This window comes from Petromyzon marinus, unplaced genomic scaffold (genome assembly GCF_048934315.1).
Source record: "Petromyzon marinus isolate PM22_M1 ecotype Great Lakes invasive population unplaced genomic scaffold, UKy_Petmar_22M1.pri1.0 PM_Scaffold_87, whole genome shotgun sequence".
NCBI lineage: Eukaryota > Metazoa > Chordata > Hyperoartia > Petromyzontiformes > Petromyzontidae > Petromyzon > Petromyzon marinus.
In genome coordinates, this window is record NW_027423696.1 from 54683 (window position 1) to 81255 (window position 26573).

The 26573-nt window shown below is 47.2% G+C and overlaps 1 protein-coding gene and 1 pseudogene across 3 annotated transcripts in view; both read left to right on the top strand.

Moving 5' to 3' along the window:
* LOC142923897 (intraflagellar transport protein 81 homolog) overlaps nucleotides 1–5596 on the top strand; it is a 60273-nt pseudogene extending 54677 nt beyond the window's left edge.
* A 12442-nt stretch (nucleotides 5597–18038) lies between these two features.
* Nucleotides 18039–26573, top strand: part of LOC116957423 (1-acyl-sn-glycerol-3-phosphate acyltransferase alpha-like) — a 35733-nt gene continuing 27198 nt past the window's right edge. For all 3 annotated transcript variants that reach the window (XR_012941004.1, XR_012941005.1, XM_076064884.1), the window contains exon 1: nucleotides 18039–18116. The gene's annotated coding sequence lies outside the window, so the exon portion shown is untranslated. The remainder of the gene's footprint in view (nucleotides 18117–26573) is intronic.

The window sequence follows — 26573 nt, forward strand, 5'->3', positions numbered from 1 at the left end:
TAGCCTACATGAGTAAGCCCACAAGCTCTAACCCCTAGTAGCCACAATGAGTAAGCCCACAAGCTCTAACCCATAGTAGCCTACATGAGTAAGCCCACAAGCTCTAACCCCTAGTAGCCACAATGAGTAAGCCCAGAAGCTAACCCCTAGTAGCCTACATGAGTAAGCCCACAAGCTCTAACCCCTTGTAGCCTACATGAGTAAGCCCACAAGCTCTAACCCCTAGTAGTCTACATGAGTAAGCCCACAAGCTCTAACCCCTTGTAGCCTACATGAGTAAGCCCACAAGCTCTAACCCCCTAGTAGCCACAATGAGTAAGCCCACAAGCTGTAACCCCTAGTAGCCTACATGAGTAAGCCCACAAGCTCTAACCCCTAGTAGCCTACATGAGTAAGCCCACAAGCTGACCCCAAAAAGGTTTGGGACCGCTGCTGTTGACTCATAGAGACCCATAGACCCACAAGACACATAGAGACCCATGCTCATTGAAATGCACAGATACCCATAGAGACCCAGAGACTCATAAGAGACCCATAGAGACCCATACTAAATTTAAATTAAGTATTTTCACAGGTAAAGCCACATTCAGCTGCTGTGTAGCTATTTTTTTGAGACTCTACCCCAGCGCTATCACGAACGACAGCTCAACAAAGTGACGCATCATCATCATCATCATCGTCATCACGTGGGGATTTATAGCAACGGTCAAAAACGCGTGGTGACGTCGATTCTACAGACTCATAGGGGCACACGAACCTCCTGTACACCAGGCGAGGTGGTTAACATCTCATAGCCACCGTGATGATGATGATGAGAGAGAGAGAGACACGCAGACCCCAAATATACAGCAGCAGGCATCAGGGTCGGGATCGAACTCACAACCTCCTGTACACCAGGCGAGGTAGTTAACATCTCATAGCCACCGTGATGATGATGATGATGATGAGTGATGAGAGAGAGAGACACGCCAACTCCAAATCTACAGCAGCAGGTGTCATCAGGGTCGGGATCGAACCCACGACCTCCTGTACACCAGGCGAGGTAGTCAACATCTCATAGCCACCGTGATGATGATGATGATGAGAGAGAGAGAGAGACACGCCAACTCCAAATATACAGCATCAGAATGATTAATTGGACGACAGGAGGAGGAGGAGAAATCCGATGAGCCATGAAGCTCTTTGCTTCACACAGATGTCCAGTGAGGCGGGGGGGAAACGGGGTCACAATGTTACAACAACGACAACAACAACAACAACAACAAACGCACGACAGAAGTGGAACGGATACAGGGGAGACTCAGACGTAGCGTCGCGTTTACCGCGCCACCATCACCAATACCACCGCGGTGACGTCACCACAGCGCCTGTGCCAGGCTAGGTGCACTTTGAGGCTACCACGTGAAGGGAGTGACGTCATCGCGGCTACTCCCCCCCCCCTATCTATTTAAGTAACGAAACGGGAGGATTCCTCCACAGATCTGGCTGTCACCTGATGAAGCCGGTCGTAAATTACTGGCGATACGTGACGGTGCTCAGATTGTAGATGTTGTGGCTTGGCTCTCCAACACACAACCGGTGTAGTTGCTGTACGAGTATACTACATTATACACTACACTATACACTACACTATACACTACACTCTACACTACACTACTATACACTACACTATACACTACACTATACACTAGTGCTGCACTAGTACACTACATTATACACTACACTATACACTACACTATACACTACACTATACACTACTACACACTACACTATACACTACACTATACACTACACTATACACTACACTATACTATACACTACACTATACACTACACTATACACTACACTCTACACTACACTACTATACACTACACTATACACTACACTATACACTAGTGCTGCACTAGTACACTACATTATACACTACACTATACACTACACTATACACTACATTATACACTACACTATACACTACACTACTATACACTACTATACACTACACACTACACTATACACTACACTATACACTACACTATACACTACACTACACACTAGTGCTGTACTAGTACACTACATTATACACTACACTATACACTACACTGTACACTACACTATACACTACACCATACACTACACTATACACTACACTACACTATACACTACACACTACACTATACACTACACTATACACTACACTATACGCTACACTATACACTACTATACACTACACTATACACTACACTATACACTACTATACACTACACTATACACTACACTATACACTACACTATACACTACACTATACACTACACCATACACTACACTATACACTACTATACACTACATTATACACTACACTATACACTACACACTACACACTACGCTATACACTACACTATACACCATACACTACACACTACACTATACACTGCACATTACACCATACACTATACACTACACACTACACCATACACTACACACTAGTGCTGTACTAGTATACTACACTATACACTACACTGCACACTAGTGCTGTACTAGTATACTACACTATACACTACACTATACACTACACTGTACACTACACACTACACTATACACTACACTATACATTACACTATACACTACACTATACATTACACTATACACTACACTATACACTACTATACACTACACTATACACTACACTGTACATTACACTATACACTACACTACACACTACTATACACTACACTACACACTATACACTACACTATACACTACTATACACTACACTATACACTACACTATACACTAGTGCTGTACTAGTAACGAATTGGCCACGTTCTGTTGGGTGGTGACAGGTTTAACGACACATTTAGATATTTATGCGATGTAACCCTAAAAACCTATCTTATGGATGATATTGGTTGCGAAAGCCTACGTGTTAAACGCACATACCATCATTAACACCACCACCACCACCATCATCATCATCACCACCATCATCATCATCACCACCACCATCACCACCACCACCACCATCATTACCACCACCACCATCACCACCACCATCACCACCATCATCACCACCACCATCACTACCACCACTACCACCACCATCACCACCATCACTACCACCACCATCATCACCACCACCACTACCACCACCATCACCGCCATCACCACCATCACTACCACCACCATCACCACCATCACAACCATCATCACCACCACCACCACCACCATCACCGCCATCACCACCACCATCACCACCACCACTACCACCACCATCACCACCATCATTACCATCACTACCACCACCATCACCACCATCACTACCACCACCACCATCATCACCACCACCACTACCACCACCATCACCGCCATCACCACCATCACTACCACCACCATCACCACCATCACAACCATCATCACCACCACCACCATCACCGCCATCACCACCACCATCACCACCACCACTACCACCACCATCACCACCATCATTACCATCACTACCACCACCATCACCACCATCACTACCACCACCATCATCACCACCACCACTACCACCACCATCACCACCACCACCATCACCACCATCATCACCACCACCATCACCACCACCACCACCATCATCACCACCATCACCACCTCTGATTAGCACGCAAGAAGATCCGTGTACGTGCGCCCCCCCCCCACCTTCCTTCCCCCCACCTCCCCCCCCACCTCCCCCCCCCACCTCCCCCCCCCACCTCCCCCCCCACCTCCCCCCCCCACCTCCCCCCCCCCACCTCCCCCCCCCACCTCCCCCCCCCCACCTCCCCCCCCACCTTCCCCCCCCCCACCTCCCCCCCCCCCCCCCAGAAACTGCGTGAGCTGCAGCGCTCCGTGCGTGACAGCCACGTGCCCAGCCTGCAGCAGGTGGGCGCCTGGCGCGACGCCGAGCGCCTGCTGCTGCACAAGCTGCAGGCGGTGGTGGCGGTGGTGGTGGTGGCGAGCCCCCGGCAGCCCCGGCGGGGCCGCTCCCCGCCGGGGCCGGCGGCGGCGGCGGCGGCGGCGGCGGGGCACCGGCAAGCCGGGAGGGGAGCGGCGGTGACGACGGTGCAGGGGGAGGTGCAGGAGGAGAGGCTGGTGCTGTCCTGACGGGCTGGCGGCTGTGAGCGGTGTGCCGCACGCGGTGCGCTGCGCCGTGTGTCACACACACACACACACCACACGTGTGACGCACACACACACGTGTGTCACACACACACACACGTATGTATCACACACACACACACACACGCCACACACGTGTGTATCACACACACACGCACCACACGTGTGTATCACACACACACGCACCACACGTGTGTATCACACACGCACGCACCACACGTGTGTATCACACACACACGCACCACACGTGTGTATCACACACACACGCACCACACGTGTGTATCACACACACACGCACCACACGTGTGTATCACACACACACGCACCACACGTGTGTATCACACACACACACACCACACGTGTGTATCACACACACACGCACCACACGTGTGTATCACACACACACGCACCACACGTGTGTATCACACACACACGCACCACACGTGTGTATCACACACACACACACCACACGTGTGTATCACACACGCACGCACCACACGTGTGTATCACACACACACACGCACCACACGTGTGTATCACACACACACACACCACACGTGTGTATCACACACACACACACCACACGTATGTATCACACACACGCCACGCGTATGTATCACACACACACACACCACACGTATGTATCACACACACACACACCACACGTGTGTATCACACACACACACACACCACACGTGTGTATCACACACACACCACACGTATGTATCACACACACACACACACCACACGTATGTATCACACACACACACGCGCGCCACACGTGTGTATCACACACACACACGCCTGGTGTGAGCTTCGTGTCAGTCAATCCGTGACCCTCGCTGGCCAGCGGTGTTACATTTGAAAGTGACTAAAATTGAACGCAATTTGTAAAGACAGACACCGTCTTCACGACGTGTAGCTGTTAGGGAAATGCACGCACCTCCGATCAACGCGGTTGGCTACATACGGTGCGAAAGAACTTCAACGTTTAAACTGCACTCTTCACTACTATACACTACGCTATACACTACACTATACACTACACTATACACTACACTATACACTACACTATACACCACTACTATACACCACTACTATACACTACACTATACGCTACACTACTATACACTACCATACACTGCACTATACACTACACTATACACTACTACTATACACTACACTATACGCTACACTATACGCTACACTATACACTACCATACACTACACTATACACTACACTATACACTACACTATACACTACACTACACTATACACTACACTATACACTACTACACTATACACTACACTATACACTACACTACACTATACACTACTACACTATACACTACACTATACACTACTACACTATACACTACACTACACTATACACTACTACACTATACACTACACTATACACTACACCACTATACTAAATAAAAAACCCATGTCTTTACAAGTACTTGTTGTTTAGTTTGTTGGCGCGGTTGGCTGCGTGCGTCATGATAGAAGTTCAACATACACTACACTATACACTACACTATACACTACACTATACACTACACTATACACTACACTATACACTACACACTACACTACTACACTATACACTACTACATTATACACTACACTACAACACTATACACTACACTATACACTACACTATAAACTACTACACTATACACTGCTACACTATACACTACACACTATACACTACACTATACACTACACTATACACTACACCACTACACTATTATATACACTACACACTATACACTACACTATACACTGCACCATACACTACACACTACTATACACTACACTATACACTACACTATACACAACACTGTACACTACACACTACACTGTACACTACACTATACACTACACACTACACTATACACTACACTATACACTACACTATAATACACTACACTATACACTACACCACTACACTATACACTATACACTACACTACACACTACACTACACACTACACTGTACACTACACACTACACTATACACTACACACTACACTATACACTACACACTACACTATACACTACACTATACACTGCACTACACTATATACTACACTACACTATACACTACACTATACACTACACACTACACTATACACTACTATACACTACACTATACACTACACTACACCACTACACTACACCACTACACTACACTATACACTACACTATACACTACACTATACACTACACTATACACTACACTATACACTACTACACTATACACTACTACACTACACTGCACTATACACTACACTACACCACTACACTACACTATACACTACACCACTACACTACCATTTTATTTTATTTTCGTGGCACGGTTGGCCCGTGGCCGGTGAACGTCGCAGGCGCTTTGCTCGCTCCGCTGCTGGCTGGAAAGTGCTCCTCGCGCTTGACGGAGTCGTCCTTTGGCCTACTCTTCCCACGTCCCCCAGGCCTGGCCTGGGCGTCGGTGTTCATAGCAGCGCCTCCAGTCGGAGGGCGTTCTCACACGGCGGATTGTGAAATCGCGCAGCAGGTGATAGTGGTTCAGGTGATCTAAAGGTTGTTGTTGCGATTTAAAGCAACAACAACGAGTCATATTCTTGGTTCTTTCGGTAAAGTCACCACCACCACCACGTAGTAGAAGGGAAACAATGAAATTATAAAAAAAATATATAAAACATTAAAATTCTCACGACTGTTTCGACCGCAACACAAAGCAGCAATCATCATCAGGTGTGAAAACCACAACAACAACAATACCAACTTTTGATTTAAAGCTTTCGTGACTGCAGGGATTCATATTCTTAGTTCTTTCGTTAAAGTCACCACCACGTAGTAGAAGGGAAATAATAAAATAATAAAAATATAAAACAACGGCAAGAATATTTGGTTCTTTCGGTAAAGTCACCACCACGTAGAAGAGAAACAATAAAATAATAAAAACATAAAACAAAATAATAAAAATATAAAACAATAAAATTCTCACGACGTTTCGACTGCAACACAAAGCAGCAATCATCATCAGGTGTGAAAACCACAACAACAACAATACCAACTTTTGATTTAAAGCTTTCGTGACTGCAGGGATTCATATTCTTGGTTCTTTCGGTAAAGTCACCACCACGTAGAAGGGAAACAATAAAATAATAAAAATATAAAACAATAAAATTCTCACGACGGTTTCGACCGCAACACAAAGCAGCAATCATCATCAGGTGTGAAAACCACAACAAGAAAACGTTTTCTTGTTGTGGTTTAAAGCTTTCGTTACGGTAGGGAGTCAGAGTCTTGGTTCTTTCGGTAAAGTCACCACCACCACGTAGAAGGGAAACAATGAAATAATAAAAATATAACAATTAAATTCTCACGACGTGGTTTTTTTCACGCCGGATGATGATGGTGATTGCTTGTGTTGCAATCTAAACGTGAGAATTTTATTGTTTTATATTCATTTTTTATTTCCCTTCTACGTGACTGCCGAAAGAACCAATAATATTTTGATTTAAAGCTTTCGTGACTGCAGGGATTCATATTCTTGGTTCTTTCGGTAAAGTCACCACCACCACGTAGAAGGGAAACAATAAAATAGTAAAAATATAAAACAATAAAATTCTCACGACCGTTTCCACTGCAACACAAAGCAGCAATCATCATCAGGTGTGAAAACCACAGCAAGAACATTTGAAAAAAAGTGGCGTTTTTTTAAACGTGAGAATTTTATTGTTTTTTTATTATTTTTTTATTTCCCTTCTACGTGGTGACTTTACCGAAAGAACCGAGAATATGAACCAAGAATAAGGTTGTTATTGTTGCTGCTGCTAGTGGTGGTGGTGGCGGTGTAGTCATAGTGACAGGAGAACAGGCGGAAGATGTTAAGGGGGATTAGGGGTAGTTATGGTGGTTGGGGTAGTGATGGTGGTGGTGGAGGTGGTTGGTAGTGGTGGCTGTGGTGGCGGTAGTGGTGGTGGTAGTGGTGGTGGTGGCGGTGGTGGCTCTGACGGTAGTGGTGGTGGTGGTGGCGGTTGTTGTGGTGGTGGTGGCTGTGGTGGTGGTGGCGGTGGCTGTGGTGGTGGTGGCGGTGGCTGTGGTGGTGGTGGCGGCGGTTGTTGTGGTGGTGGCTGTGGTGGTGGTGGCGGTGGCTGTGGTGGTGGTGGCGGTGGCTGTGGTGGTGGTGGTGGTGGTTGTGGCATCACTGACTTTGCCCACGATGATGACATCCGGACATTGATCCTTTATTTGAATTTTGATGATGCAGCACTCACTGATTCACCCACTCACCCACTAAACCAGACATTCACCCACTCACCCACTCACTCACTCACCCACTCGCCCAGACATTCACCCACTCACCCAGTCACTCACCCACTCACCCACTCACTCACTCACCCACTCACTCACTCACCCACTCGCCCAGACACTCACCCACTCATCCACTCACGGATTCACCCACTCACCCACCCAATAATCCACCCACTCATCCACTCACCCACTCGCCTAGACATTCACCCACTCACCAAGACACCCACTCACCCACCCACTAATCCACCCATTCACCCACCCACTAATCCACCCACTCACCCACCCACTCACCCACCCACTAATCCACCCACTCGCCCAGACATTCACCCGCTCACGCACTCACTCACCCACTCACCCAGACATTCACCCACTCACTCACAAAGATACTCACCCACTCACCCAGACACCCACTCACCCAGACACTCACCCACTCACTCACCCACTCACTCACCCACCCGCTCACCCAGACACTCACCCAGTCACTCACCCAGACACTCACCCAGACACTCACCCACTCACTCACCAAGACACTCATCCACTCACCCAGTCACTCACCCACTCACCCAGACACTCCCCCACTCACCCTCTCACTCACCCACTCACTCACCCACCCACTCACCCAGACACCCACCCAGTCACCCAGACACTCACCCAGGCACTCACCCACTCACTCACTCGGTTTACTCGTTCAGTCACCCACCCACTCACCCAGTCACTCACCCACTCACCCAGACACTCACCCACTCACTCACCCAGTCACTCACCCACTCACCCAGACACTCACCCACTCACTCACCCAGACACTCACCCACTCACTCATTCGCTCAGTCACCCACTCACCCAGACACTCGCCCAGTCACTCACTCGGTCACTCGCTCATCCACCCACCCACTAACCCAGTCACTCATCCACTCACCCAGACACCTACTCACTTAACCACTCACCCAGACACTCACTCACCCACTCACTCACCCACTCACCCCGACGCTCAACCAGTCACTCACCCACTCACCCAGACACTCACCCACTCACCCAGATACTCGCCCAGTCACTCACTCGGTCACTCGCTCATCCACCCACCCACTAACCCAGTCACTCATCCACTCACCTAGACATTCACACACTCACTCACCCACTCACTCACTCATCCAGACACTCACTCGCTCACTCACCCAGACACTCACCCACTCACTCACCCAGACACTCACCCACCCACTCACCTACTCACCCACTCATCCAGACACTCACTCACCCAGACACTCACCCACTCACCCAGACACTCGCCCAGTCACTCACTCGGTCACTCGCTCAGTCACCCACCCACTCACCCATACACTCACCCACTCACCCAGACATTCATCCACTCACCCAGACACTCACCCACTCACTCACCCAGACACTCACCCAGACATTCACCCACTCACTCACCCACTAACCCAGCCACTCAGTCACCCACCCACTCAGTCAATTACCCCTTCAACCCACGGGCACCACCTGGGTCTTTGCGTGCACTGCAGATATATGAACAGCACTTGCCCCGACATTCCGTTGAGGCTACACGGGGGATCTTTGTCTTTGTGATCTTTTTTTTATCGCACGGTGTAGACCGTCCCGCTCTCTTGCCAATGTCCCCCTGATGTGCCACTGGGGCACGCAGTGACGTGCGTGCAGGTGGTACGGGTACAGGTGGCACGGGTGGTGGTGGCACGGGTGGTGGTGGAACGGGTGGTGGTGGTGGAACGGGTGGTGGTGGTGGCACGGGTGGTGGTGGAACGGGTGGTGGTGGTGGTGGTACGGGTGGTGGTGGAACGGGTGGTGGTGGTGGTACGGGTGGTGGTGTTGGTGGCACGGGTGGTGGTGGTGGTACGGGTGGTGGTGGTGGTGGTGGTGGTGGCACGGGTGGTGGTGGTACGGGTGCTGGTGGTACGGGTGGTGGTGGTGGTGGTGGCACGGGTGGTGGTGGTACGGGTGGTGGTGGTACGGGTGGTGGTGGTGGTACGGGTGCAGGTGGTACAGGTGCAGGTGGCACGGGTGCAGGTGGCACCTGGCACAGATGTCCGAGTGTGTCTGTGATGTCTCTGAGTCACTCTCTCTCTGAGTCACTCTCTCTGAGTCACTCTCTCTCTGAGTCACTCTCTCTCTTTGAGTCACTCTCTCTCTCTCTGAGTCACGCTCTCTCTCTTTCTCTGAATCACTCTCTCTCTCTCTCTGAGTCACTCTCTCTCTGAGTCACTCTCTGAGTCATTCTCTCTCTGAGTCACTCTCTCTCTGAGTCACTCTCTCTCTTTGAGTCACTCTCTCTCTGAGTCACTCTCTCTCTGAGTCACTCTCTCTGAGTCACTCTCTGAGTCATTCTCTCTCTGCGTCACTCTCTCTCTGAGTCACTCTGAGTCACTCTCTCTCTGAGTCACTCTCTCTCTCAGTCACTCTCTCTCTGAGTCACTCTCTCTCTCTCTGAGTCACTCTCTCTGAGTCACTCTCTCTGAGTCACTCTCTGAGTCACTCTCTCTCTGAGTCACTCTCTCTCTCTGAGTCACTCTCTCTCAGTCACTCTCTCTCTGAGTCACTCTCTCTGAGTCACTCTCTCTGAGTCACTCTCTCTGAGTCACTCTCTCTGAGTCTCTCTCTGAGTCACTCTCTCTGAGTCACTCTCTCCCTGAGTCACTCTCTCTCTCTGAGTCACTCTCTCTGAATCACTCTCTCTGAGTCACTCTCTCTCTGAGTTACTCTCTTTGAGTCACTCTCTCTGAGTCTCTCTCTGAGTCACTCTCTCTGAGTCACTCTCTCCCTGAGTCACTCTCTCTCTGAGTCACTCTCTCTCTCTCAGTCACTCTCCCTCTGACTCTCTCTCTGAGTCACTCTCTCTCTCTCTCTGAGTCACTCTCTCTGAGTCACTCTCTCTCTGAGTCACTCTCCCTCTGAGTCACTCTCCCTGTGTCACTCTCTCTCTGAGTCACTCTCTCTCTGAGTCACTCTCTCTCAGTCACTCTCTCTCTGAGTCACTCTCTCCCTGAGTCACTCTCTCTCTGAGTCACTCTCTCTGAGTCACTCTCTCTCTCTGAGTCACTCTCCCTCTGAGTCTCTCTCTGAGTCACTCTCTCTCTCTGAGCCTCTCTCTGAGTCACTCTCTCTCTGAGTCACTCTCTCTCTCTCTGAGTCACTCTCCCTCTGAGTCTCTCTCTGAGTCACTCTCTCTCTGAGCCTCTCTCTGAGTCACTCTCTCTCTCTCTCTGAGTCACTCTCTCTCTGAGTCTTTCTCTGAGTCACTCTCTCTGAGTCTCTCTCTCTCTCTCTGAGTCACTCTCTCTCTCTGAGTCACTCTCTCTCTCTCTGAGTCACTCTCCCTCTGAGTCACTCTCTCTGAGTCACTCTTTCTCTCTCTCTCTGAGTCACTCTCTCTGAGTCACTCTCTCTCTGAGTCACTCTCTCTCTCTCTGAGTCACTCTCTCTGAGTCACTCTCTCTCTCTGAGTCACTCTCTCTCTCTGAGTCACTCTCTCTCTGAGTCACTCTCTCTGAGTCACTCTCTCTCTGAGTCACTCTCTGAGTCACTCTCTTTCTCTGAGTCACTCTCTCTCTGAGTCACTCTCTCTGAGTCACTCTCTTTCTGAGTCACTCTCTGAGTCACTCTCTCTCTCTGAGTCACTCTCTCTCTGAGTCACTCTCTCTCTGAGTCACTCTCTCTCCGAGTCACTCTCTCTCTGAGTCACTCTCTCTCTGAGTCACTCTCTCCCTGAGTCACTCTCTCTCTGAGTCACTCTCTCTCAGTCACTCTCCCTCTGACTCTCTCTCTGAGTCACTCTCTCTCTCTCTGAGTCTTTCTCTGAGTCACTCTCTGAGTCTCTCTCTCTCTCTGAGTCACTCTCTCTGAGTCACTCTCTCTCTCTCTGAGTCACTCTCCCTCTGAGTCACTCTCCCTGAGTCACTCTCTCTCTGAGTCACTCTCTCTCTGAGTCACTCTCTCTCAGTCACTCTCTCTCTCTGAGTCACTCTCTCCCTGAGTCACTCTCTCTCTGAGTCACTCTCTCTGAGTCACTCTCTCTCTCTGAGTCACTCTCCCTCTGAGTCTCTCTCTGAGTCACTCTCTCTCTGAGCCTCTCTCTGAGTCACTCTCTCTCTCTCTGAGTCACTCTCTCTCTCTGAGTCACTCTCCCTGAGTCACTCTCTCTCTGAGTCACTCTCTCTCTCTGAATCACTCTCTCTCAGTCACTCTCTCTCTCTGAGTCACTCTCTCCCTGAGTCACACTCTCTCTGAGTCACTCTCTCTGAGTCACTCTCTCTCTGAGTCACTCTCCCTCTGAGTCTCTCTCTGAGTCACTCTCTCTCTGAGCCTCTCTCTGAGTCTCTCTCTCTCTCTGAATCACTCTCTCTCTGAGTCTTTCTCTGAGTCACTCTCTCTGAGTCTCTCTCTCTCTCTGAGTCACTCTCTCTCTCTGAGTCACTCTCTCTCTCTCTCTCTGAGTCACTCTCCCTCGGAGTCACTCTCTCTCTGAGTCACTCTTTCTCTCTCTCTCTCTCTGAGTCACTCTCTCTGAGTCACTCTCTCTCTGAGTCACTCTCTCTCTCTGAGTCACTCTCTCTGAGACACTCTCTCTTTGAGTCTCTCTCTCTCTCTCTGAGTCACTCTCTCTCTCTGAGTCACTCTCTCTCTGAGTCACTCTCTCTGAGTCACTCTCTCTCTGAGTCACTCTCTGAGTCACTCTCTTTCTCTGAGTCACTCTCTCTCTGAGTCACTCTCTCTGAGTCACTCTCTTTGTGAGTCACTCTCTGAGTCACTCTCTTTCTCTGAGTCACTCTCTGTCTGAGTCACTCTCTCTGAGTCACTCTCTCTCTCTGAGTCACTCTCTCTCTGAGTCACTCTCTCTGAGTCACTCTCTCTGAGTCACTCCCTCTCTGAGTCATTCTCTCTGAGTCACTCTCTCTCCGAGTCGTCCTCTCTCTGAGTAACTCTCTCTGAGTCACTCTCTCTGAGTCACTCTCTCTCTGCGTCACTCTCTCTCAGTCACTCTATCTCTCTCTCTGAGTCATTCTCTCTCTCTGAGTCACTCTCTCTCTCTCTCTGAGTCACTCTCTCTCCGAGTCGTCCTCTCTCTGAGTAACTCTCTCTGAGTCACTCTCTCTGAGTCTCTCTCTGAGTCACTCTGTCTCTGAGTCACTCTCTCTCTGAGTCACTCTCTGAGTCACTCTCTCTCTCTGAGTCTCTCTCTGAGTCACTCTCTCTCTGAGTCACTCTCTCTCTGAGTCACTCTCTCTGAGTCACTCTCTCTGAGTCTCTCTCTGAATCTCTCTCTCTCTGAGTCACTCTCTCTCTCTCTCTGAGTCTTTCTCTGAGTCACTCTCTCTCTGAGTCTCTCTCTCTGAGTCACTCTCTCTCTGAGTCACTCTCTCTCTGAGTCACTCTCTCTCTCTGAGTCACTCTCTCTGAGTCACTCTCTCTCTGAGTCACTCTCTCTCTCTGAGTCACTCTCTCTCTCTGAGTCTCTCTCTCTGAGTCACTCTCTCTGAGTCACTCTCTCTCTCTGAGTCACTCTCTCTCTGAGTCACTCTCTCTGAGTCACTCTCTCTCCGAGTCACTCTCTCTCTGAGTCACTCTCTCTCTGAGTCACTCTCTGAGTCACTCTCTGAGTCTCTCTCTCTGAGTCACTCTCTCTCTCTCTGAGTCACTCTCTCTGAGTCACTCTCTCTCTGAGTCTCTCTCTCTCTGTCTGAGTCACTCTCTCTGAGTCACTCTCTCTCTGAGTCACTCTCTCTCTCTGAGTCACTCTCTCTCTGAGTCACTCTCTGAGTCACTCTCTGAGTCTCTCTCTCTCTGAGTCACTCTCTCTCTCTGAGTCACTCTCTCTGAGTCACTCTCTCTCTGAGTCACTCTCTCTCTCTGAGTAACTCTCTCTGAGTCTCTCTCTGAGTCACTCTGTCTCTGAGTCACTCTCTCTCTGAGTCACTCTCTGAGTCACTCTCTCTCTGAGTCACTCTCTGAGTCACTCTCTCTCTGAGTCTCTCTCTGAGTCACTCTCTCTCTGAGTCACTCTCTCTCTGAGTCACTCTCTCTGAGTCACTCTCTCTGAGTCTCTCTCTGAGTCACTCTCTCTCTCTCTGAGTCACTCTCTCTGAGTCACTCTCTCTGAGTCACTCCCTCTCTGAGTCATTCTCTCTGAGTCACTCTCTCTCCGAGTCGTCCTCTCTCTGAGTAACTCTCTCTGAGTCACTCTCTCTGAGTCACTCTCTCTCTGCGTCACTCTCTCTCAGTCACTCTCTCTCTCTCTCTGAGTCATTCTCTCTCTCTGAGTCACTCTCTCTCTCTCTCTGAGTCACTCTCTCTCCGAGTCGTCCTCTCTCTGAGTAACTCTCTCTGAGTCACTCTCTCTGAGTCTCTCTCTGAGTCACTCTGTCTCTGAGTCACTCTCTCTCTGAGTCACTCTCTGAGTCACTCTCTCTCTCTGAGTCTCTCTCTGAGTCACTCTCTCTCTGAGTCACTCTCTCTCTGAGTCACTCTCTCTGAGTCACTCTCTCTGAGTCTCTCTCTGAATCTCTCTCTCTCTGAGTCACTCTCTCTCTCTCTCTGAGTCTTTCTCTGAGTCACTCTCTCTCTGAGTCTCTCTCTCTGAGTCACTCTCTCTCTGAGTCACTCTCTCTCTGAGTCACTCTCTCTCTCTGAGTCACTCTCTCTGAGTCACTCTCTCTCTGAGTCACTCTCTCTCTCTGAGTCACTCTCTCTCTCTGAGTCTCTCTCTCTGAGTCACTCTCTCTGAGTCACTCTCTCTCTCTGAGTCACTCTCTCTCTGAGTCACTCTCTCTGAGTCACTCTCTCTCCGAGTCACTCTCTCTCTGAGTCACTCTCTCTCTGAGTCACTCTCTGAGTCACTCTCTGAGTCTCTCTCTCTGAGTCACTCTCTCTCTCTCTGAGTCACTCTCTCTGAGTCACTCTCTCTCTGAGTCTCTCTCTCTCTGTCTGAGTCACTCTCTCTGAGTCACTCTCTCTCTGAGTCACTCTCTCTCTCTGAGTCACTCTCTCTCTGAGTCACTCTCTGAGTCACTCTCTGAGTCTCTCTCTCTCTGAGTCACTCTCTCTCTCTGAGTCACTCTCTCTGAGTCACTCTCTCTCTGAGTCACTCTCTCTCTCTGAGTAACTCTCTCTGAGTCTCTCTCTGAGTCACTCTGTCTCTGAGTCACTCTCTCTCTGAGTCACTCTCTGAGTCACTCTCTCTCTGAGTCACTCTCTGAGTCACTCTCTCTCTGAGTCTCTCTCTGAGTCACTCTCTCTCTGAGTCACTCTCTCTCTGAGTCACTCTCTCTGAGTCACTCTCTCTGAGTCTCTCTCTGAGTCACTCTCTCTCTCTCTGAGTCACTCTCTCTCTCTCTGAGTCTTTCTCTGAGTCACTCTCTCTGAGTCTCTCTCTTTGAGTCACTCTCTCTCTCTTAGTCTCTCTCTCTGAGTCACTCTCTCTGAGTCACTCTCTCTCTGAGTCACTCTCTCTCTCTGAGTCACTCTCTCTGAGTCACTTTCTCTGAGTCACTCTCTCTGAGTCACTCTCTCTCAGTCACTCTCCGAGTCACTCTCTCTCCGAGTCACTCTCTCTCTGAGTCACTCTCTCTCTGAGTCACTCTCTCTCTGAGTCACTCTCTCTCTCTGAGTCATTCTCTGAGTCACTATCTCTCTCTCAGTCACTCTCTCTCTCTGAGTCACTCTCTCTCAGTCACTCTCTCTCTGAGTCACTCTCTCTCTGAGTCACTCTCTCTGAGTCACTCTCTCTCAGTCACTCTCCGAGTCGTCTTCTGTCTGAGTCACTCTCTCTGAGTCACTCTCTCTGAGTCACTCTCTCTCAGTCACTCTCCGAGTCACTTTCTCTCTCTGAGTCACTCTCTCTGAGTCACTCTCTCTCAGTCACTCTCCGAGTCACTCTCTCTCTGAGTCACTCTCTCCCTCAGTCTCTCTCTGAGTCACTCTCTCCCTCAGTCTCTCTCCGAGTCGTCCTCTCTCTGAGTCACTCTCTCACTCCCAGTAGTCACTCTCTCTCTCTCTGAGTCACTCTCTCTCTGAGTCACTCTCTCTCTCTGAGTCACTCTCTCTGAGTCACTCTCTCTGATTCACTCTCTCTCTGAGTCACTCTCTCTCTCAGAGTCACTCTCTATCTCTCTGAGTCACTCTCTCTCTGAGTCACTCTCTCTCTCTCTCTGAGTCACTCTCTCTCTGAGTCACTCTCTCTCTGAGTCACTCTCTCTCCGAGTCACTCTCTCTCTGAGTCATTCTCTCTCTGAGTCACTCTCTCTCTGAGTCACTCTCTCTCTCTGAGTCACTCTCTCTCTGAGTCACTCTCTCTCTGAGTCACTCTCTCTGAGTCACTCTCTCTCTGAGTCACTCTCTCTGAGTCACTCTCTCTCCGAGTCACTCTCTGAGTCACTCTCTCTCTGAGTCACTCTCTCTCTCAGTCACTCTCAGTCACTCTCCGAGTCGTCCTCTCTCTGAGTCACTCTCTCTCTGAGTCACTCTCTGAGTCACTCTCTCTCTGAGTCACTCGCTCTCTCAGTCACTCTCCGAGTCGTCCTCTCTCTGAGTCACTCTCTCTGAGTCACTCTCTGACTCACTCTCTCTCTGAGTCACTCTCTCACTCCCAGTAGTCACCCTGCTCCCTCTCTCCACCTTCCACGCGAGCCCTGAACCGACTCCCTCCCCCTCCACCCATGACCGGCGTCGTCATTCGGCGTGGGCGATTGACGAGTGCTCTGGGGGGGGGGGGGGGGGGGGCAGCCTCGAGGCGGGGATGGAGCTCGGCCACGTACAACCTGCACAGTGTCCCGGCACAGAGGCCAGAAGACCTCGAACCCTGTGTCTCCGCCCTGTATCATCACCCTGTATAATAATAATAATAACAACAACAACCCCTATGTGTCCTGACTTGTGGGCCACCCTGTATAACAACAACAACAACCCCTATGTGTCCTGACTTGTGGGCCACCCTGTTTAATAACAACCCCTATGTGTCCTGACTTTTGTGCCACCCTGTATAATAATAATAACGCCTATGTGTCCTGACTTTTGGGCCACCCTGTACAACAACAACAACCCCTATGTGTCCTGACTTGTGGGCCACCCTGTATAATAACAACAACAACCCCTATGTGTCCTGACTTTTGGGCCACCCCTGTATAACAACAACAACCCCTATGTGTCCTGACTTGTGGGCCACCCTGTATAACAACAACAACCCCTATGTGTCCTAACTTTTGGGCCACCCTGTTTAACAACAACAACCCCTATGTGTCCTGACTTTTGGGCCACCCCATACAATAATAGACGACGTTTCGAGCAATGGACCTTCATCGGCATGTACACAACACATGGATTCACTGCCCCCCCCCCCTCCCCACGGCACCGTTGTGGCGACGTTTCGGCCGTTGACCCCAGTGACCTACACAGCTCTCGAATTGAAGGTGGCGGGGAGGGGTGGTGGGGGCGGGGCCGAGATTGGGGGCGTGGCCAGGGTTGGGGGCGGTGGTGTGAGGAATTTTTTTTATCAATGGGGGGGAGGGCGATGTCATCGTAGTGTGGAATCGCCAGCCAATCGCGAGAGGGCACAGGGGGGTGGGAGTGGGACCACGTGGGTTCTGCATGTGAATGTTGTGTGTGCATTGTGTGGGTGACAGCGAGGAGCAGGTGGGTGTGGTGTGTGTAGTGTAGTGTGTTAGTATTAGTGTGTAGTGTAGTGTGTATGTAGTGTGTGTAGTGTAGTGTTAGTGTGTATGTAGTATGTGTAGTGTAGTGTGTTAGTATTAGTGTGTAGTGTAGTGTGTATGTAGTGTGTGTAGTGTTAGTGTGTATGTAGTGTGTGTAGTGTAGTGTGTTAGTATTAGTGTGTAGTGTAGTGTGTTAGTATTAGTGTGTAGTGTAGTGTGTTAGTATTAGTGTGTAGTGTAGTTTGTTAGTATTAGTGTGTAGTGTGTATGTAGTGTGTGTAGTGTAGTGTTAGTGTGTATGTAGTGTGTGTAGTGTAGTGTGTTAGTATTAGTGTGTAGTGTTAGTGTGTATGTAGTGTGTGTAGTGTAGTGTTAGTGTGTATGTAGTGTGTGTAGTGTAGTGTGTTAGTATTAGTGTGTAGTGTTAGTGTGTATGTAGTGTGTGTAGTGTAGTGTTAGTGTGTATGTAGTGTGTGTAGTGTGTTAGTATTAGTGTGTAGTGTTAGTGTGTATGTAGTGTGTGTAGTGTAGTGTGTTAGTATTAGTGTGTAGTGTTAGTGTGTATGTAGTGTGTGTAGTGTGTTAGTATTAGTGTGTAGTGTTAGTGTGTATGTAGTGTGTGTAGTGTAGTGTGTTAGTATTAGTGTGTAGTGTTAGTGTGTATGTAGTGTAGTGTGTAGTGTAGTGTGTGTTAGTGTGTAGTGTTAGTGTGTAGTGTTAATGTGTGTTAGTGTTAGTGTGTAGTGTGTGTGTAGTGTTAGTGTGTGTAGTGTTAGTGTGTAGTGTTAGTGTGGTGAGTGTGATGAGTGTAGTGTTAGTGTGTATGTAGTGTGTGTAGTGTTAGTGTGTAGTGTGTTAGTGTGTAGTGTGTTAGTGTGTCTGTTTGTGTGGAGTGTAGTGTTACTATATAGTGTTAGTGTGTAAGTGTGTAGTGTGTTAGTGTGTAGTGTAAGTGTATGTGTGTGGTGTGTAGTGTTAGTGTGTAGTGTAGTGTGTAGTGTTAGTGTGTAGTTTGTAGTGTGTAGTGTTAGTATGTAGTGTTGGTGTGTAATGTTCGTGTGTGGTGTGTAGTGTTAGTGTGTAGTGTTAGTGTGTAGTGTAGTGTGTGTTAGTGTGTAGTGTAAGTGTATAGTGTTTGTGTGTGGTGTGTAGTGTTAGTGTGTAGTGTTAGTGTGTGGTGTGTAGTGTTAGTGTGTAGGGTGTGTAGTGTTAGTGTGTAGTGTTAGTGTGTAGTGTGTGTAGTGTTAGCGTGTGTAGTGTGTTAGTGTAGTGTTAGTGTGTAGTGTGTTAGTGTAGTGTGTAGTGTTAGTGTGTAGTTTGTAGTGTTAGAGTGTAGTTTGTAGTGTGTTAGTGTGGTAGTGTGTAGTGTTTGTGTGTAGTGTTAGTGTGTAGTGTAGTGTTAGTGTGTGTTACTGTGTAGTGTTAGTGTGTAGTGTAGTGTGTGTTAGTGTATAGTGTGTAGTGTAGTGTTTGATAGTGTATAGTGGTAGTGTTAGTGTGTTAGTGTTTAGTGTTAGTGTGTAGTGTAATGTATGTTAGTGTAGAGTGTGTCGTGTGTTAGTGTATAGTGTTAGTGTGTAGTGTTAGTGTGTAGTGTGTGTTAGTGTGTAATGTTAGTGTATAGTGTTAGTGTGTAGTGTAGTGTGTTAGTATATTGTGTTAGTATGTAGTGTGTTAGTGTTTAGTGTGTAGTGTTAGTGTGTGTGTAGTGTGTGTTAGTGTGTAGTGTTAGTGTGTGTTAGTGTATAGTGTAAGTGTGTAGTGTTAGTCTGTAGTGTGCAGTGTTAGTGTGTAGTGTAGTGTATGTTAGTGTGTAGTGTTAGTGTGTAGTGTAGTGTACAGTGTTAGTGTGTAGTGTAGTGTGTAGTGTATAGTGTTAGTGTGTAGTGTAGGGTGTGTTAGTGTGTAGTGTGTGTAGTGTAGTGTATAGTGTTAGTGTGTAGTGTGTCTTAGTTGTTTAGTTTAGTGTGTGTTAGTGTGTAGTGTTAGTGTGGTGAGTGTGATGTGTGTAGTGTTAGTGTGTAGTGTATGTTAGTGTGTAGTGTAGTGTATGTTAGTGTGTAGTGTAGTGTGTGTTAGTGTATAGTGTAAGTGTAAGTGTGTAGTGTGTGTAGTGTGTTAATGTATAGTGTTAGTGTGTAGTGTGCAGCGTAGTGTATGTTAGTGTGTAGTGTAGTGTGTTGTGTTAGTGTGTAGTGTATGTTAGTGTGTAGTGCAGTGTATGTTAGTGTGTAGTGTTAGTGTGTAGTGTAGTGTGCAGTGTAGTGTATGTTAGTGTTAGTGTGTAGTGTAGTGTATGTTAGTGTGTAGTGTATGTTAGAGTGTAGTGTAGTGTTAGTGTGTGTGTAGTGTGTGTTAGTGTGTAGTGTGTGTTAGTGTGTAGTGTGTGTAGTGTTAGTGTGTGTTAGTGTGTAGTGTGTGTTAGTGTGTAGTGTGTGTAGTGTTAGTGTGTTAGTGTGTGTTCGTGTGTAGTGTTAGTGTGTAGTGTTAGTGTGTTAGTGTGTAGTGTGTGTTAGTGTTAGTGTGTAGTGTGTGTTAGTGTTAGTGTGTAGTGTGTGTTAGTGTGTAGTGTGTGTAGTGTTAGTGTGTGTAGTGTTAGTGTGTAGTGTGTGTTAGTGTGTAGTGTTAGTGTGGTGAGTGTGATGTGTGTAGTGTTAGTGTGTAGTGTATGTTAGTGTGTAGTGTGTGTTAGTGTATAGTGTTAGTGTGTAGTGTGTGTAGTGTGTTAGTGTATAGTGTTAGTGTGTAGTGTTAGTGTGGTGAGTGTGATGTGTGTAGTGTTAGTGTCTAGTGTATGTTAGTGTGTAGTGTAGTGTGTGTTAGTGTATAGTGTAAGTGTGTAGTGTGTGTAGTGTGTTAGTGTATAGTGTTAGTGTGTAGTGTGCAGCGTAGTGTATGTTAGTGTGTAGTGTAGTGTATGTTAGTGTATAGTGTTAGTGTGTAGTGTAGTGTGTAGTGTATGGTAGTGTGTAGTGTAGTGTATGTTAGTGTCTAGTGTTAGTGTGTAGTGTATGTTAGTGTATAGTGTTAGTGTGTAGTGTAGTGTGCAGTGTAGTGTATGTTAGTGTTAGTGTGTAGTGTAGTGTGTGTTAGTGTGTAGTGTGGTGTATGTTAGTGTATAGTGTTAGTGTGTGTAGTGTATATAGTCTTAGCTCTTTCGGTAAAGTCACGTTGAAGGGAAACAATAAAATAATAAAATATATTTTATTGTTTCCCTTCAACGTGACTTTACCGAAAGAGCTAAGTATGTGAATTACTGCAGTCACGAAAGCTTTAAATCAAAGTGTAGTGTATGTTAGTGTATAGTGTTAGTGTAGTGTATGTTAGTGTGTAGTGTTAGTGTGTAGTGTATGTTAATGTGTAGTGTTAGTGTGTGTAGTGTTAGTGTGTAGTGTATGTTAATGTGTAGTGTATGTTAGTGTGTAGTGTTAGTGTGTGTAGTGTTAGGGTGTGTGTAGTGTGCAGTGTTAGTGTGTAGTGTCTGTAGTGTAGTGTGTGTTAGTGTGTAGTGTGTGTTAGTGTGTAGTGTGTGTTAGTGTGTAGTGCGTGTAGTGTAGTGTGCAGTGTGTTAGTGTCTAGTGTTAGTGTGTAGTGTTAGTGTGTAGTGTAGTGTATGTTAGTGTGTGGTGTTAGTGTATAGTGTGTAGTGTAGTGTATGTTAGTGTATAGTGTTAGTGTGTAGTGTAGTGTATGTTAGTGAGTAGTGTTAGTGTATAGTGTTAGTGTGTAGTGTAGTGTATGTTAGTGTGTAGTGTTAATGTGTGTTAGTGTGTAGTGTTAGTGTGTGTGTAGTGTTAGTGTGTGTAGTGTTAGTGTGGTGAGTGTGATGATTGTAGTGTTAGTGTGTATGTAGTGTGTGTAGTGTTGTGTTAGTGTGTAGTGTGTTAGTGTGTGTGTTTGTGTGGAGTGTAGTGTTGCTGTATAGTGTTAGTGTGTAGTGTAAGTGTGTAGTGTGTTAGTGTGTAGTGTTAGTGTGTAGTGTAAGTGTATAGTGTTAGTGTGTGGTGTGTAGTGTTAGTGTGTAGTGTAGTGTGTGTTAGTGTGTAGTGTAGTGTTAGTGTGTAGTGTAGTGTTAGTGCGTGTAGTGTTATTGTGTAGTGTTAGTGTGGTGAGTGTGATGAGTGTAGTGTTAGTGTGTATGTAGTGTGTGTAGTGTTAGTGTGTTAGTGTGTAGTGTGTTAGTGTGTGTATTTGTGTGGAGTGTAGTGTTACTGTATAGTGTTAGTGTGTAAGTGTGTAGTGTGTAGTGTTAGTGTGTAGTGTAAGTGTGTGGTGTGTAGTGTTAGTGTGTAGTGTAGTGTTAGTGTGTAGTTTGTAGTGTGTAGTGTTAGTGTGTAGTGTTAGTGTGTAGTGTAGTGTGTGTTAGTGTGTAGTGTAAGTGTATAGTGTTTGTGTGTTGTGTAGTGTTAGTGTGTAGTGTTAGTGTGTGGTGTGTAGTGTTAGTGTGTAGTGTTAGTGTGTAGGGTGTTAGTGTGTAGTGTGTGTAGTGTTAGTGTGTGTAGTGTTAGTGTGTTAGTGTAGTGTTAGTGTGGTAGTGTGTAGTGTTAGTGTGTAGTGTTAGTGTGTAGTGTAGTGTTAGTGTGTGTTACTGTGTAGTGTTAGTGTGTAGTGTTAGTGTGTAGTGTAGTGTGTTAGTGTGTGTTAGTGTGTAGTGTAGTGTGTGTTAGTGTATAGTGTGTAGTGTAGTGTTTGATAGTGTATAGTGGTAGTGTTAGTGTGTTAGTGTATAGTGTGTAGTGTAATGTATGTTAGTGTATAGTGTGTCGTGTGTTAGTGTATAGTGTTAGTGTGTAGTGGTAGTGTGTAGTGTAGTGTGTGTTAGTGTTTAGTGTTAGTGTGTAGTGTTAGTGTATAGTGTTAGTGTGTAGTGTAGTGTGTTAGTATATTGTGTTAGTGTGTAGTGTGTTAGTGTTTAGTGTGTAGTGTTAGTGTGTGTGTAGTGTGTGTTAGTGTGTAGTGTTAGTGTGTGTTAGTGTATAGTGTAAGTGTGTAGTGTTAGTCTGTTGTGTGCAGTGTTAGTGTGTAGTGTAGTGTACAGTGTTAGTGTGTAGTGTAGTGTACAGTGTTAGTGTATAGTGTAGTGTGTAGTGTAGTTTGTAGTGTAGTGTGTAGTGTATAGTGTTAGTGTGTAGTGTAGTGTGTGTTAGTGTGTAGTGTGTGTAGTGCAGTGTATAGTGTTAGTGTGTAGTGTGTGTTAGTTGTTTAGTTTAGTGTGTGTTAGTGTGTAGTGTTAGTATGTAGTGTTAGTGTGGTGAGTGTGATGTGTGTAGTGTTCGTGTGTAGTGTATGTTCGTGTGTAGTGTAGTGTATGTTAGTGTGTAGTGTTAGTGTGTAGTGAGGTGTGTGTTAGTGTATAGTGTAAGTGTGTAGTGTGCAGCGTAGTGTATGTTAGTGTGTAGTGTAGTGTGTAGTGTCGTGTATAGTGTTAGTGTGTAGTGTATGTTAGTGTGTAGTGTTAGTGTGTAGTGTAGTGTGCAGTGTAGTGTGTGTTAGTGTGTAGTGTTAGTGTGTAGTGTTAGTGTGTAGTGTTAGTGTGTAGTGTAGTGTGTGTTAGTGTATAGTGTTAATGTGTAGTGTGTGTTAGTTTATAGTGTTAGTGTGTAGTGTGTAGTGTCGTGTGTGTTAGTGTGTAGTGTTAGTGTGTAGTGTCGTGTGTGTTAGTGTGTAGTGTGTCATGTTAGTGTGTAGTGTAGTGTGTGTTAGTGTTAGTGTGTATAGTGTATAGTGTGTAGTGTAGTGTGTGTTAGTGTGTAGTGTGGTGTGTGTTAGTGTGTAGTGTTAGTGTGTAGTGTTAGTGTATAGTGTTAGTGTGTAGTGTAGTGTGTGTTAGTGTATAGTGTGTAGTGTTTGATAGTGTATAGTGGTAGTGTTAGTGTGTTAGTGTATAGTGTTAGTGTGTAGTGTAATGTATGTTAGTGTATAGTGTGTCGTGTGTTAGTGTATAGTGTTAGTGTGTAGTGTAGTGTGTGTTAGTGTATAGTGTTAGTGTGTAGTGTTAGTGTGTAGTGTTAGTGTATAGTGTTAGTGTGTAGTGTAGTGTAGTGTGTTAGTATATTGTGTTAGTGTGTAGTGTGTTAGTGTTTAGTGTGTAGTGTTAGTGTGTGTGTAGTGTGTGTTAGTGTGTAGTGTTAGTGTGTGTTAGTGTATAGTGTAAGTGTGTAGTGTTAGTCTGTAGTGTGCAGTGTTAGTGTGTAGTGTAGTGTATGTTAGTGTGTAGTGTTAGTGTGTAGAGTAGTGTACAGTGTTAGTGTGTAGTGTAGTGTGTGTTAGTGTATAGTGTAGTGTGTAGTGTATAGTGTGTAGTGTAGTGTTAGTGTGTAGTGTAGTGTGTTTGTGTGTAGTGTAGTGTATAGTGTTAGTGTGTAGTGTGTGTTAGTTGTTTAGTATAGTGTGTGTTAGTGTGTAGTGTTAGTGTGTAGTGTTAGTGTGGTGAGTGTGATGTGTGTAGTGTTCGTGTGTAGTGTATGTTAGTGTGTAGTGTAGTGTATGTTAGTGTGTAGTGTTAGTGTGTAGTGTAGTGTGTGTTAGTGTATAGTGTAAGTGTGTAGTGTGTGTAGTGTGTTAGTGTATAGTGTTAGTGTGTAGTGTGCAGCGTAGTGTATGTTAGTGTGTAGTGTAGTGTGTTGTGTTAGTGTGTAGTGTATGTTAGTGTGTAGTGCAGTGTATGTTAGTGTGTAGTGTTAGTGTGTAGTGTAGTGTGCAGTGTAGTGTATGTTAGTGTGTAGTGTAGTGTATGTTAGTGTGTAGTGTATGTTAGTGTGTAGTGTAGTGTTAGTGTGTGTGTAGTGTGTTAGTGTGTGTTAGTGTGTAGTGTGTGTAGTGTTAGTGTGTAGTGATAGTGTGTAGTGATAGTGTGTTAGTGTGTGTTAGTGTGTGTTAGTGTGTAGTGTGTGTAGTGTTAGTGTGTAGTGTGTGTAGTGTTAGTGTGTTAGTGTGTAGTGTGTGTTAGTGTTAGTGTGTAGTGTGTTAGTGTGTAGTGTGTGTAGTGTTAGTGTGTGTAGTGTTAGTGTGTAGTGTGTGTTAGTGTGTAGTGTTAGTGTGTAGTGTAGTGTGTAGTGTAGTGTGTTAGTGTAGTGTTAGTGTGTAGTGTAGTGTTAGTGTGTTAGTGTAGTGTTAGTGTGTAGTGTGTTAGTGTGTAGTGTTGTTGTGTAGTGTAGTGTATGTTAGTGTTTAGTGTAGTGTTAGTGTGTTAGTGTTTGTGTGTTAGTGTATAGTGTTAGTGTGTTAGTGTATAGTGTTAGTGTGTAGTGTATAGTGTGTATGTTAGTGTGTTAGTGTGCAGTGTTATTGTGTGGTGACACCCAGCCACCCGAGTTCCACTCCCGCTCACGGCCATCAATCACCCCTACACCGCTCATAACGATTAACACAACCCCCGCTACTCGCTACTAACAGCACTTGCCCCAACAGCCTGCTGGGGCTACACGGGTTGTCTTTGTGTGACACCTACCCCCTCTGTGTGTGTCACAGTGACCGGTAGCCTTCATAGGTAGCGCTGCTACTACTCACTGCCACAGCCACTTGCCCCGAGGGTCTGTTCGAGGCTACACGGGGCACCTTTGCCTTCGTGTGTCGCAATGGTTTGATTGTGATGGGGTGTGCCTGCCTGCGTGTGCGTGTTGCAATGCGGGGGAGCGGTGGTGCAGCGGTTAGCGCCACGCTGCGCCTCGAACCTGGCGACCCGGGTTCGATTCCCGCTCACGGCCAACGCCACCCAGCGACGATTATCTGAACCGGTACCTGGTGCCTCCCCTAGGTCGACTCGGCCTCAAACGAGTTACCTCCTGCTGCGTTGTGTAGTAAAACATCGCCGCTGGGGGAGAGACAAAGGCGGCTGGCCACCCAAAACCTCGCGTGTACCGTTCCGGCCTTCACAGGTGCTGCTCGCTAACGGCACTTGCCCCTGCAGCCTGTGAAGGCTACACGGGGGACCTTCGTCTTTGTTGGAACGCGACTCACTGTGACCCCCGTCCTCGGATGAGTTCGGCTAGCGTGATACCGTGGGGGGGGGTGTTGCAACACCCTGACACGTGCAGAGTTACAGCGGCGGAACATCTAAAACCACCCCCCCCCACCCTCCACTCTTCTCGAAACCAGCTCAAGCCTCTGGTTAAAGCAGCGTGGATCCCGAGTGGCCAGCCCCAGCCACTGTGGTCTAGCCTAAGGGGCACCCCCAGTGGCAGCTGTCCCTGTGTGATGCTGTGTGGGCCTAGCCCAGGGGCGCCCCCCCAGTGGCAGCTGTCCCTGTGTGCTGCTGCTGTGTGGGTCTAGCCTAGGGGCACCCCCAGTGGCAGCTGTCCCTGTGTGCTGCTGTGTGGGTCTAGCCGAGGGGCACCCCCAGTGGCAGCTGTCCCTGTGCTGCTGTGTGGGTCTAGCCCAGGGGCACCCCCAGTGGCAGCTGTCCCTGTGTGCTGCTGCCGTGTGGGTCTAGCCTAGG